The sequence below is a fragment of the Chrysemys picta genome, chromosome 10 (assembly GCF_011386835.1).
Source record: "Chrysemys picta bellii isolate R12L10 chromosome 10, ASM1138683v2, whole genome shotgun sequence".
Taxonomy (NCBI): Eukaryota; Metazoa; Chordata; order Testudines; family Emydidae; genus Chrysemys; species Chrysemys picta.
In genome coordinates this window covers 57,317,020-57,330,833 of record NC_088800.1, presented here as the reverse complement: position 1 = coordinate 57,330,833, position 13,814 = coordinate 57,317,020, and the positions used below count along the sequence as shown (strand labels likewise).

Genomic DNA, 13,814 nt, shown 5'->3' with positions numbered 1-13,814 from the left:
TTGCATGGCTGTATCATTATCATGTTTGTTCTGGAGTCACACGCCAGTGGGAGACAGTTACAAATTGCCCCGGGGGCCATGACTACACTAATATTATGATACTTCACAGGCTGGGCCTATCCTATGGATGCCATTTGGCTCCTAAGGGGAAGGGAAAAGGGGAGGAAACTCAGCTGTACTGGCTGGCACTTCGGGTAGGGTTACCATATTTCCACAATCAAAAATGAGGACACTTGGGGGGGGGAAGCCCCGCCCCCATCCACTCCCTCCCACTTCCCACCTCCTGACTGCCCCCCTCAGAACCCCAACCCCCCCTGCTTCTTGTCCCCTGACTGCCCCCTGCTGAGAACCACCCACCCTAACTGCCCCCCTAGGACCCTACCTGTCCCCTGACTGCCCCAACCCTTATCCACTCGCATGGTGGCAGGGTTGTAGAAATTTTGGTGGTGCCCAGAACCCCCCCCCACCTGCCTAAGGCTCTGGGAGGGGAGTTGGGTGGGGGGAGGAGGTCTGGGGTGCAGGTCCTGGGCTGGGGATTAGGGTGCAGGAGGGGTGCAGGGTGCAGGCTCTGGGATAGAGTTTGGGTGCTGGGTGCAGGCTCCGGGCTGGGGCAGGGGGTGGGTGTGCAGGAGGGGGTGAGGGGTGCAGGCTCTGGGATGGAGTTTGGGGGTGGGAGGTGGTGCAAAGGGAGGGGGTGCAGGCTTTGGGAGGGAGTTTGAGGGCAGGAGGGGGTGTATGGGAAGGGGGGAGGGGGGTTGGGAGGGAGTTTGGGGATAGGAGGGGGTGCAGGGGTGAGGGCTGTGGGTCTGAGGATGAGGGGTTCATGATGCAGGAGAAGGCTCAGGGCTGGGGCAGAGGATTAGGGTACAGGGGAATGAGGGCTGGGGCTGAGGGGTTTGGAGCGTTGGAGAGGCTCAGGGCTAGGGTGGCAGAGCAGGGTAAGGGCAGCCTGTCTTCCCATTAGTGGATGGGGGACGCTAGGACCCGGGGGCAGCAGACAGCAGTTGCTGCTGGCTCTGGCAGTACAAGCCGGCAAGGGAGAGGCAGGCGGGGGGGGGGGAGCCAACGGCGGGGGAGGGACACGCGGAGGGGGTGGCAGGTGGAGACCGGGCACCCATCCAACACTCCCCCACTCCCTGACTGCCCCCACCCTGGACTCCCCTTACCATTCTGGCTCCACGTGTAGGCAAAACACGCTGCCCGGTGGATCGGTTTGTGTGTTACACAGGGCTGCAGACAGAGGGAGGGGGGATCAGGGGCGGGCTCTGGCTGCTGGAGGCCAATGGGAGCGGCTCAATTGGCCCAGCCGCCCAATCAGCAGCCGCACTTTGCATGGAAGGGAGGGAGGGAGGGAGGCGAGGGAGAAAAAAAACCCGGACATTTTAACCTTGTTACCAATTCCTCCTGGACGGCTATTTAGAGACGCAAAAGCCGGACATGTCCGGCGAAATACGGACGGATGGTAACCCTAACTTTGGGAGTGGAATCAAGACTCTGCCCTTCTCTGACCACTCCACACCCACTTGCACACAGGGGAAGTATTAGCTATGAATCTCCTGCTTGCCCCTCCATGGCTGTAATAGTTGCATAAGCCTGGGGCGGCGTGTTTGATTCCTCCATGTGCCTCATGCAACTGCATAGCCTGGGCCATGATCTGGCCCATTTTCGGGGCGTTCAGCCTGAGAATAAGTATTGTGGACTTGACCAACCTTGCAAGTGTGGGATTCCATGGGCCAAAGGCCAGCCAGAGCACTGTGAGGCTGACTGCAAATTCTGACTGGTCACAACTGCATAAACTGGAACCAGATTGGCTGCTTTAAGCAATGTCTGACGGGCTAAATATTGCATATGCCCAAAGTCTTGGCTGGCCAGCAAACAGCACCCAGAGGCACCTGGTCATTCCCTAACGTGAGCAAGTGCGGCTACGCGGCTGCTGAGTCACTTCTGCCAAGTCGGTGGTGTGAGGTCAGAGCCCCGACTTTACTTTCAGGAGAATCAGTTTTAAGCCTGTCTTAAAAAATTTGGACAATTTCCAAATCATTTTTGTTCCATAGCTTTTGCAGAGACTGTCCTGATTTATTTAAAAATATGGATTGAAATTGTTCATTAAAATTTTCAATTTAAAACTGTTTCAATTTGGAAATGTTTGGTTTGGCTTTTGTTCCCTCGTTCCCTCTTATTTTTCCTTTTTCCACCTTACTACTGGGAAAGGGGGGGAGGGGCAAAGGAATGGAAGAAAAGACAGAAAAAAGGTAAAACAGAAAAACCCAAATCTGAAAAGCCAAAGGAATGGAAGTTTTTCATTTTGAAGTTTTGTTGAAAAAACAGAGCATTGTAAACCAACAAAAACCTTTATTGAAAATATCTGTTTCTGAAAAAAGGCCATTTTTCAACCAAAAAAAAAAAGTTTCATTCAAAAAATGGCAACCGGCTCTATTAAGCCCCTGTCTCCTCAGCCAAAACCTGCTCCACCCTCCTTTACCCTACAGTTTTAGGGGCAAGGGAGCATGTGTGGCTGCAGAGTGAGGCACAGCATGCAGTAGTGGGCTGAGCTCACTCCTTACTCACACCCAACACGCTCCCGGCTACTGCTTTTGCTGGAACAGAATAGGTTTGTGCTCCTTCCTGCACCCTGTGCAATGACCTGCAGGGTCCAGATTCACGTGAGGAACTGCACAGGGTGTAAACTACTGAGAACGCCACAGCTGTTCTTTAGTGACTCAATAACTGAGCATTGGGGAAATGCATAGGGACCATGTTTTCAGCATACTATCATAATGTATGAAACGGACAGACCCATCTTTAGGGTTTTTTACTAAAGAATTCATGGAGGGGGAGAGGAATGACCCAGCATTACACGAAGGCTGCTGTATGTGTCCACCTTGCCAGACAGTGTTCTGCATGTTCATCTGACTTTTGCATGTCATGCTGAAAATTATGCATGTTCTCTGTGTTTTATAGACCTTCCCACTGAAGGACCAAATGCTGCTCACCTTCCCCAGGCCTGGCTTCTGTAGGAGGCTGAGACTGCCCACGTGAAGTGGAATGTGAGCCTTTGTATATGAAATGCAAAAACCCAGGGCCGGCTCTACTGTTTTTGCCGCCCCAAGCAGCACGCCGAATTGCCGCCGGGGACGGCGGGGGCAGTCTGTGCACCGTTAGGGCAGCACTCGCGATTCCACGGTGGCAGTAATTCGGCAGCAGCTTCTGTCTTCAGCCGGAAGACAGAAGCTGCCACCAAATTGCCGCCGCGGGCAGCTGAACATAGAAGCTGCTGCCGAATTGCCCCCACCGCGGAAATGCGCGTGCCGCCCTAAAGGTGCACGGCCTGCCCCTGCCATCTGCGGCGGCAATTCGGCGCACTGCTTGGGGGCAAAAACACACGGACTGCCGCCCCTTGCAGATTGCCGCCCCAAGCACCTGCTTGGAATGCTGGTGCCTGGAGCCGGCCCTGCAAAAACCACAACTAATGTGACATGGCAGTTAACATTTCAAATGCACAAGAGCCCAGAAATAAAAATGTGAACATTCCCCCAAATGACATCACACCCCATCCCCAATCTCACAGCAACTCAAACCTACCTAGCTGGGGGCTTTTAAAGGAATCTCATGATTCCTGGCATCAAATGTGTAAATATTTCTTTATTTGAAGTGGCTGTCAGCTCCCATTACTTTCAACAGGAATTAATCCACACTGCCTTCTGTCACAATGGCGGCCATTTCCTACAGCCTTTGCATGGGGAAGTGAGGCTGATCGTAATAAAGGTGCATCAAGGTGGGTGAGGTAATAATTTTTATTGGACCAACCTCTATTGGTGAGAGAGACAAGCTTTTGAGCCCCACAGAGCTCTTCTTCAGGGCTGGGAAAGGTACTCCCAGCGTCATAGCAAAATGCCAGGCAGAAGAGATTGTTTAGCACAAGCAGTTAGCACATATTCTAAGGCAGAGATTCTCCATCATTTTTTGGTTGACGGCCCCCTTTTCAAATGCAGTGTTAATCACGGACCCCCAACAGAGAAAGTGACTGACAGAAGTATATGTGTACTTCATATAAACACGTATCGTTAGCTTTAAGAGAAGACGTGTAAGAGTACTTACAGTGAGATGGGTGTGCCTGTTTCTTACTGCAGAGTCTGTCTATCCTTGGTGTGATGATTGACAAGCAAATGTGTAAATCATTGTCCACTTCCAGGCAGAACCTGAACTTCGTCTTCCTAGCTGTCATGGCAGAGAATGATGCTTCACATATATATGTTGTTGGGAAAGGTAGCAACACTTCCATTGCTTCTGTAACTAAAATTGGGTACTCTGCAGCAACGTTGGCTGAAATTTGGCCAAAAGTGGCAAGGAATCTGTGCCTGCAACTTAATTTTCAGTGTGTGGTCACAGAATAGTTCGAGCAGCTCCTGGTCTGCTTTTCCACTCAAACAGCATGACATAGCAAGAGTTGAGAATGGATCCCAAACCCAATCATATTCCTCCAGGTTTATATTTTTAAAGTAAACACTGACGTACTCTTCCAAAGTTGAAAGGTGAGCAACGATCCTGTCTCTCACACAGTCAATTGTCACGCTGTTAGTACCGAGAAAATCTGTCAGTAGCGGAAACACATTGGAGATTCCACTAGTTTGCCAAATCTCTACTTTCTTCTGAAATGCTGCAGTCTTGTCACTCACCTCAAGTATGGTTGTATTGCCCCCTTGTGTGGACGGGTTCAGCACATTCAACAAGTTAAAAATGTCACGATCCATATCAGGTCACAAAAATTTGCAGCGGTCTTGGGATTGTGCACAGAAAGCAAACCCAGCAGCTCTTTGTGAAGCTCAAAAACTCTTTCCAACATTCTGCTGTGAGATAGCAAATGCACTTCTGCATGAAACAATACATTTGTGATATCCTGCACCCATTTCTAAACACAGCTTTGCAAAAACATTATGAATTCAAAGGCCAGGACTTTATAAAATTCACAACTGTCACAGCTACATTTAGCACATCATGTAATTAGGGTTCCATTCTCTTTGATGCAAGGGATTGGCGATGCAACGTACAGTGTGTTACAATTACCTGTGGGTTTATGGCTTGTATTCTTGCTACAACACCACTCCTATTGCCTGTCATAGCAGCAACACCATCTGTGCAAACAGCAATGCGCTCTCCCAGTTCAGCGATTCAGCTTTAATGAAATCGTCCAATAATTTGAATATTTCCTGACCTGTTGTCTGTTCTGGTAACTCCTGACAAAAAAAGAAAATCTTCCAAAATGTCCCCCAGCCAAACATAATGAACAAAAACTAATAACTGTGCTGCATTACCAACATCAGCTGTCTCATCAAGCTGAATTGCAAACTATTCACATGTACGTAGCCTTTCAATTAGCTGTCATTTGAAAGCTCGTCAATTCTCCTACTAACTGTATTGTTAGAAAGTGGTATGGCCTTAAGTTTCTTTGCTGCATCTTCACTTATCATCATGTTGCACATTTCTACAATAGCTGGAAGAATCAGGTCTTCTCCAGTGCTATGGGAAATTTTACTCTTTGCAATCTGAAGCTCTGTTAAGAAAGATCCTTTCAGAGCCTTTTCCGGAACTGATGTTACTTTTGTCATTTGAGTTTTCTGTTGATTGTATTCTTTTGAAAAAAGTCTGTGGATTTACCTTTATACTGAAGGTGACTTGTTGTGAAGTGTCGTTTCAACTTGGCAGGTTTCATTGCTTCGTTTTATAGGATTTGTAAGCATACAACGCATTGCGGTCATCCATCACTAAATTCCATAAAGCCAAAATCAATATAACTTTTGTCAAACTTTCTGTTCTTCATTTGTTTCTTACTACTTGACTGTTCGTTATCCATGGCTTCAGCACAACTAGCAGTACTAGTATGAGGACATTTTAAAAATGTATCTATTTTCAATGTAATTTGCTCACACACTGTAAAAATATATTCCACTTCCACCCGCCAAAGACATCTCAGTCATCAAAAAAATGGACGGCATTTCTGCTTTGCTATCGCAAAGCCGTCCGATTTTTTATATTGATGCTTATGTAGTGTATTATGGCGTTGTTCATGCACCACGGAATATGTTGTGTACACAGCAATAGTAGATTTGCTGCTTTTAATCAGTAGGCAGTGCAGACATGAGGTGAGATTTTTAAAAAACTTTTTGTAATATTTTGCGGCCCCCGCCCTGTGCAGTCTCTAGGGTCCCCCTGGTGTCCGTGGACCCCAGTTTGAGAACTGCTGCACTAGAGGACTAATCAAGGCACAGTGGCCTGCAGTCATAGGTCAAAAAGAGGGGGCTAGTGGGTTACAAGATGTTGTAATAATAGAGCTGGACACCAATGCCCATGGTTTTCAATGAGACTGAAGCCAGGCTGTAGTCAGGAAAGATGGCTGTCACTGTGTTCTACAGCTTGAGGGCTGGACAGGAAACCATGAGGAGACAGGAATGTGGGGCAAGAAAGGAGGTTGAGGGGGTGCAGGGGACATGGGGAGAGCGGAGTGACTAAGGGGTGCAGGAGGATGTAGGGGCAGGAGGGAGCCTAAGGCGGTGCAAGGAGATGTGCCCAACTTCACCCCCAACTCCTCTTCCAAAGAAAGGGTGCCAAAATAGAAGTTCATCCCAAGCAGCATTTTCCCTAAGGCCGGCCCTAGGACTGAGACAACATTAGAGGGCTTGATTGTTCAGCAGCTGAAGAGCTGCATTAAATCACAGATCAAACAGTACACTGAGTTCAGCAAAAAAAAAGTAATAATTTAACAGCCAGATGCACAGGCAGGAGGGCACTGGGACGGGGGCTTGTGGAGGCTATAGCGACCCCAAAATTTGCCTGAGCCCACCTGGGAGCTACCCCTCCCAGCGCAAAGGTCAAACGTTCTGCAGAAGTAAGGGTGGCATAGTATGGCATTGCTGCCCTTACTTCTGCAGTTCTGCACTAATGCTGGTGGCGATGCTGCCTTCAGAGCTGGGCGCCCAGCCAGCAGCTGCTGCTGCGCTTCAGCTGCCCAGAACTGAAGGCAGCGCCTATCACCAGCGGCAGCACAGAAGTAATGGGGCACTAAGTCTGCTGTGAAAAGTGGCAGTGAGAAAGTTTCCCCCTCCCCCCCCACTTTGATAAAAATGTGTTTTAGTCTTAATTTAAAAGCAGGGAGAAAAAATAAATTAATTTTAAACAATAGGGTGTAACAGGCCGGACTCACCCGGCGGTGCCTCCTGCTGGTTGTCCTTGGGGAATTAGCTCTTTCAGCGTCCTGGAGCGCCCCCTGCAGGCTGGTGATCTGCCTTGCCACTGGCCCCATGTCCCTCCCAGGACCCCGGTGCCCCTTTCTCTGGGTGCTGCCCCCTGGCAGTACCTCCACAGTTCTGGGTCTCCCCCTCCCAGGGGAACCCCCACCCACTACGCCTCAGTCTTGGCTACTGCCCAGTCTCCATCTAGCCCCCATTCACTAGGGCAGATTGCAGTATCAGCCACTCATCACAGGCAAAGGGGTTCAGACCTGCTGCCTCTGCCTACCCGTGGGTTGTCCCCTGCAACCCAGTACCTAATAGGCCTTATGCTAGGCCGCAGCCTGGGGCTTTCCAGGCTGGAGCCCCCCGGCTCCTCTGCCTTCCCCCAGTTCTGCTCCACTGAGGTACTCTGTCTCTAGCTCCCTACAGCCAGGCCCATCTCCCTCTACAGATAGAGAGACACTGTTTGCTTGAGCTCCTGGCTCAAGCCTTTATAGGGCCAGCTGGGCCCTGATTGGGGTGGCCCCAGCTGAGCCTGCTTCCTCCTAATCAGCCCAGCTTTTCCCCTGCCACAGCCCTCTCCCAGGGCTGTTTTAAGCCTTTCCAGGCAGGAGCGGGTGACCATCCCGCTACATAGGGTTATAAATGTAGCATTTAAAATAGTGTTAAATATAAAAAATGTGTCAGATCTGGGTGAACTGCCAATGGCACGCAAAGGCACCCCCTATGACTCATGGCCAGGCGCTCCTCATTACTGGTTCTTCTCTCCCCTGAACCTGCTGCTGTTCACCAAGTGTGCAGTGTGTGTGTGGCAGCAGTCACCAAGGGAAATCTGCACAAGGCAATGCTGGCGGAATCAGCTTAAACTCCCAATGGAATACTCATGTGGATAGTGGTGGGGAGAACCGGGGTATTGCCATGGGGAACAGCTGGTACCCAGCTCGTTGTCATCCTGTACCTGCACAGCCCAAATGAAGTGTATCTGGAGGGACGCACAGTCAGGAGGGCTGGCTAGAAAACAAGTCTCCAGGTGTTACAACACTCAGCTTAACTTTCAGGTACCCTACCAGCTAGTAGAACCCACAGGCCCAAGGTAGGTGCCTGGGCTCCCCGGACAATGCCTGGGGAGAGTTAGGGGCCCAAAAAAGGGAGTCAAAGGAACCAGCCCGCTGAGCGGGGAGTGTCCTACACTAGCCTGGAGGAAATGCTGAGGGAGTAGAGCCTCAAAGGGACTTAGGTGCCTGGATCCAGGCTGGAGGGAGGCACCTCTCTCCACTCAGCAGTCTCAGCCATGACCCCTCTCCTGGAGTGGGATGCCTAAGCCAGACCAGCCCATTTCTCAGGTGGTGCCCCCCATCGCCCTTACCCAATAGCCCAGCAGTCAGTGTGCTCACATGGGAGAGCCAGATTCAAATCCCCACTCTGCTGATGTGGAGCAGTGATCTGAACTGCAGTCCCTGCTATGCCAGGAGAGGGCCCTAACAACTGAGCTGTTGGGCGTTCTGGACGGGCGGGATTGGGGATTTCAGATGTCCTGGGGAGTTAGGTGCCCAGCTCCCATCCTGTACCAATGGGATTTGGGTGCCTGAAGTCCCTTTGTCTCCCATGAAAAGCCCCTCCCAGAGCTCCTTCTGCTGATGCTGCCCCATTGTGGCTAGGGGAGCAGAACGCACAGACTCTACCCCTGGGTAGCTTACATGGTGTGTGTGGTGGGGGCAGGGTCCTGGACTCATGCCCTGCTGCCCCTTGGGAAGGCAGGATGAATCCCAAAACAATATGGTGCTGGTAATATCAATATTTTAACTCAGGATTGGATGTTTTCTGATCGATCTGCTCCATCGGTGATTGTGGGGCAGCTCTCTGGCCTGCCTTATGCAGGAGGTCAGGCTAGATGGTCGCAGTGGTCCCTTCTGGCCTTGGAAGCCATTAATAGCTACATGATGGGTCAAGGTTTTATTCCGATCTGTGGTGGCCCTGGGACCGGCCATCCTCTCCTTTCTCAGAGCAGTGTTTAGTCAGGCCAGGGTGCCCTTCCCCATGGCTCTGGGACAACAGCTGTGTGCCAATTCGCTTGGCAAAGGTCATGTTGGATGGCACAGAACCAGGTACATGGGCAGGGTCTGATCTTATGAGTCCAGAAATGGACTGACTCAACCAGACTCAATTTGTATCTTTTACAAGATGTCTTGGGCCTGATTTCCTGAGGTGCTGAGCCCTTGCTGCAGCCACTGCCTTTTCCGGGAGCTGTAGGTGCCTGGCCCTTGAATAGCTCACTCTAGAGATGGAAACATATGGGACAGGATGTTCAGAAGCTCCAAGCAACCGCAGTTCCATTGACTAGAACTGGAGCCAGGACTCCTCAGCACTTCTGAACTCAGGCGCAGGGACTAAAAAGATTTGCAGTCTCCTTGGGAATCTTTACTCCTGTCAGAGTTGCCATTTCTCATATTGCATTTCTGCTATAGATGTGTTTTCAATCAAAGCACGTCTAAGGGTATTAATTCCAGTTAGGAGATGATAGGAGGTGGATTTCTAAGCCCCTTTAGAAGATGAACAGTGGATTAGGTGTATAGAAAAAATGCAATCTCCTTTAAGGACAACAGATTTTTTTGAGCTTCCATATAAATGCTTTCTTAGATGCTTTATGTCCCTAGATAGTTATTCTAAAATTGATCCTTAAACTCTATCAGAGAGCCCTAAACACAAAATTCAAGGCCGGATTTAATACAGTCTATTGTGTTGTCCTCAGAGAAATTTTGAAATGATGACAACATTTACTAGCAATGCTTTATCATAAATGTCAAATTAGGCTCAGCAGACTATATCATGGGGAAATGGGCAGGTTGCAGGGTTTATCCTCATCCACCACCACAGTTGCTTAAACCAGGCTGTATGGTAGAAAACTGTACTACTATGGATTTCAAATACGACTCCTACACTGGGTTTTTGAAGCCTTTAAAAGTAGTTGTTTGTGTGGAGTAGAATTGTACATGTAATGGAAAAGAGGAGGAATTTTTGCAGCCTGCCTCTTTTAGTGGAAGCTTTTGCCTTCTGTTTCAGATTGCTGTTAGCAGAGGAATACAATCAGAAACTGTTTAATGTTTATGATCATTTAGAACTGTAGATTATTCACAAGAGGGGAGTAGAACAGGGAAGATGATTATTTTGTCATTGCGGTAAGGAATATTTCAGCAATGACTTTTGGCTGGCGATGTCTGCATGGTGGGAGGGCCCCACAGTTGGTTCAGTGGTTCCCAGATCCCAAGCCACATAGCCACGGATTTCTCACTATGCCCCAACCCCTCTTGGGGAGGCAGGAATTAACCCCAAAAATAAAAGATGCAGTTAACAATAAGAGAACACTTTTATCTGCGCCGAGACAAGCCTCTATCAGTATGGAGGATGATTCAAAGGAGGGTCCCCCCAGCAAAGGTACAATGTGCCCAGCACCTAAATATACAGGTTAATGCTTTCTAAAGCCACTAAACCCCAATAGCCCCAGTCTCTCAGTCCCAAGTAGGGTACGTCCTCCCACCGCCCCAGGTGGCAGTGCTGAATACAGTGCAATCTTGGAGTCTTGAGTCCTGGGCTCTGCTTTGCTGGCAGGCAGTTCATGCTCCCTGGACAGAACAGGACTCTCTAGGGTCTAGACTGCTTGGCTGCTGCCACGCCCCAGGTTCAGGTTGCATTTGGCTGGCTCCTTCCAGCTACAGAAAACAACGTGCAACCCTGAGCCACAAGCTGCATGGGACACCAAGGGCACTGACTACCCCCCTGACCCACCCAGGGCAGCAAGGGCACCGAGTACCCACCCTGTCCTTCCAAGACACTGAGCTCCCACCACACCCAGGCCACCAAGGGCACTATGCACTCGCTGTGCCTGGGCCACCACCTGCCCACTCCTCCGTGGACATTAAGGGCTCTCCCTCTCCCTGTAACTGTCCGGCCAAGTAGCTATGGGATATTGGGTTGGTTCCAGGCCAAGCTCCTGTCCTTGTGTGATGTGACATCGCTCCCTTCCCATGCGACTCAGGTGGCCTGCAGCCAACCCATCTCCACTTGGACAAAGCTCCCGGGTGTGGCTGCACAGTGACATCTCTCCCTTCCAGTAAGAGGCAGGCCAGCATCAGCCATTCCAAGTAGGATTCCCTCCCCGGCCCTACTGAGTCACAGCTCAGGATGGGATTTTTCTGGGGCGTTCTGCTTTGCCCTACATGGCATGTTCTAGTTTCTCCACTTTTCTTTCCTTTCACAGGGACCCCTTTTGTGTTTCCTTTCTAAAGAGCTAAGCTGGATGTGCCGTGTGCGTGAGCGCACCCTTCTGTCCGTTATCACAGCTGCACTAAGCCAGTACAAAGGGTTTGTTCATTTTGAACTTGGAGATTAGGCCCTGGTCCAGCAAGGCCCCCAAGAATGTGCATAGTCCTTTTGAAATTGAGGGGAATGAAGCACATGCTCAAGTGCTTTGCCGGATCATGGCTGTGATACTGGCAGACCAGGTATTAGCTCATGCCAAGGCCCCAGGCCTCACTGAACACTTACAAATGCATAGCTGGAAACCAGTCTTACTTCCCTGTGTGTTAGCATCATCAAAATAGAGATTAGATGTTTTGCTGATAATAATGTGTCTAGTGTTTAGGCTTTATATTGATCTCACTTATAACCTCCACAGCCCATGGTGTAAAGTTGTATTGAGTGTTTGCATTGTAAACCTCTGTAATTTTGTAACTCACCAAACAGGAAAAGAAGCATTAGTTAAGATAAAGTTACAAGATGAACCACTGAAGGCAAATTAAATATTGTGTAGCCTCAAAGGAGAGAGGCCCCATTGATTGCATTCCTAACTCTCTCCAGGAAGGAAAGGCCTGCACATGAACTTATCCCATCAGTTTGGACTCCAGAGTGAAGAACACAAAAATCCCTGACAAGGAGAAACTTTTATGCTGTCTTGACTGTGACGGGCAAAGATTCCTAAACATAAGCAAAGAGATCCCCATGCTACCTGGCATGCTTAGCCCTGAACGACATTCTGAAGTGACAGATTATTACAACTCTGTCACCTTTTGAATCACAGACTGAAACTCATTTGTGCTTATCTGTTGCCTGCTTTAACCCGTAAATAACTCTCTCCTTTCTTTTTCATAGTTAATACATTCTTAGTTAGTTTACTATAGGATTGGCTATGAGCTTTGTGTTTGGTGTGAGATTTAAGGGACAAATTGACCTGGGGTAAGTGACTGATCTCTTGGGACTGGGAGTAACCTGAATATTGTGTGATCTTTGGTGGACCTGACCTTTTATCACATAGTCCTGCTTGCCTGGGTGGCAGGCTAAACTGCAGAGCCCAAGAGGACTGTCTGTGACTCCATGGTAAGACTGTTACAATGATCCAAGAGTTCACATTTGTTACTGGGCTGGTAAAATCGATCTATAGCACACACCAGCTTGGGGTCTCTGCCCTGCTTTTTGACAGTCTGCCCTGAGGTTGGCACAATTTGCCCTGAGGTTGGGTCGTCAGCTGTTCCAGACAGCATGACAGTGGCCTTAGAAACCTGAGGCTAGATTCTGTCCTGCACGTAATGCACAAGGGAGTGTAAGGGTGGCGAGGCATCAGGCAGCTGTATCTGGCTCCCTGGGTCTGGAGTCGCAGTTGATCTGGCCCTGTCTGCCCAGAAGCTGCTCTAACTTAGTCAGGGACATAGAACAGCTGAGAATTAGCAGAGTGGGGCTGCATTTTGCCCCACCTCCTCCCCTGCCCCCAACACCACCCCTGTTCCTTGGACATGCTGGGCTGGGGGTTTCTAAGATGTGCATTTACAACTAGATTCCGGTCCCCTCCCCGTCCTGAGCTGAGCAATAGCAGGGGCTTGAACCTGCCACGATACTGGTGACATGAGTCAGTGCAGCCCCTCCACTGCTAGCTTGCCAGTCGCCTCCCCTGCCATTGCATCTGGGAACCACGATGAAGTGCAAGGACACTGCTGAGAAAGAGTCAAGGGTCAGGGCATAAATAGTCAAGGATGACATCACAATGCTGCACCAGGCTGTCCACACTGGCCTACAGGAAGGAAAGTATTCTCCCCCAGCAGGAGCCATGGTCTCTGAGCAGAGAATGTCACAGGTCCTTGCCCTGCCAGGAATGGGGACAAGGCCTGATCTCGCCTTAGAGGTGATGATTTGACCACAACAGTGGCATATTTGCAATACCTGACTATGGCACGGCCCAGACACGAGCGGGTATTGCATACCTTATATAAGTGGAGCCAGAGACCACCAGGAGGTCCATAACAACCCAAGCCAATGAACTAGAACTGTCATCTGCAAGGTCTGCCAGGACAACAAAGTCCCCCAGCCAATCTAACTCTGACACCAGCTGGGATAGCGGCTTGTGGAGCTGCTTGTGGCCAGAATTCCCACAATAGCTTTATGCCAGGACTCACCTGTTATGGTACCCCGCTGAGTCCATTGCAATGAGGAGAGAGGTTCTGCCTTTTGCAGGAATGACTTCTTCAGGCATGGGGGAGGACTGCATTTCAGCCATTCACCCGTCCATTCAGCTGCCCATCCATATGACCTCGCCCTAGCATT

At 49.8% G+C, this 13,814-nt stretch overlaps 1 protein-coding gene across 7 annotated transcripts in view; it reads left to right on the top strand.

Moving 5' to 3' along the window:
• GSG1L (GSG1 like) overlaps positions 1–13,814 on the top strand; it is a 118,990-nt gene that overhangs the window by 98,634 nt on the left and 6,542 nt on the right. The gene's annotated exons all lie outside the window — the stretch shown is intronic.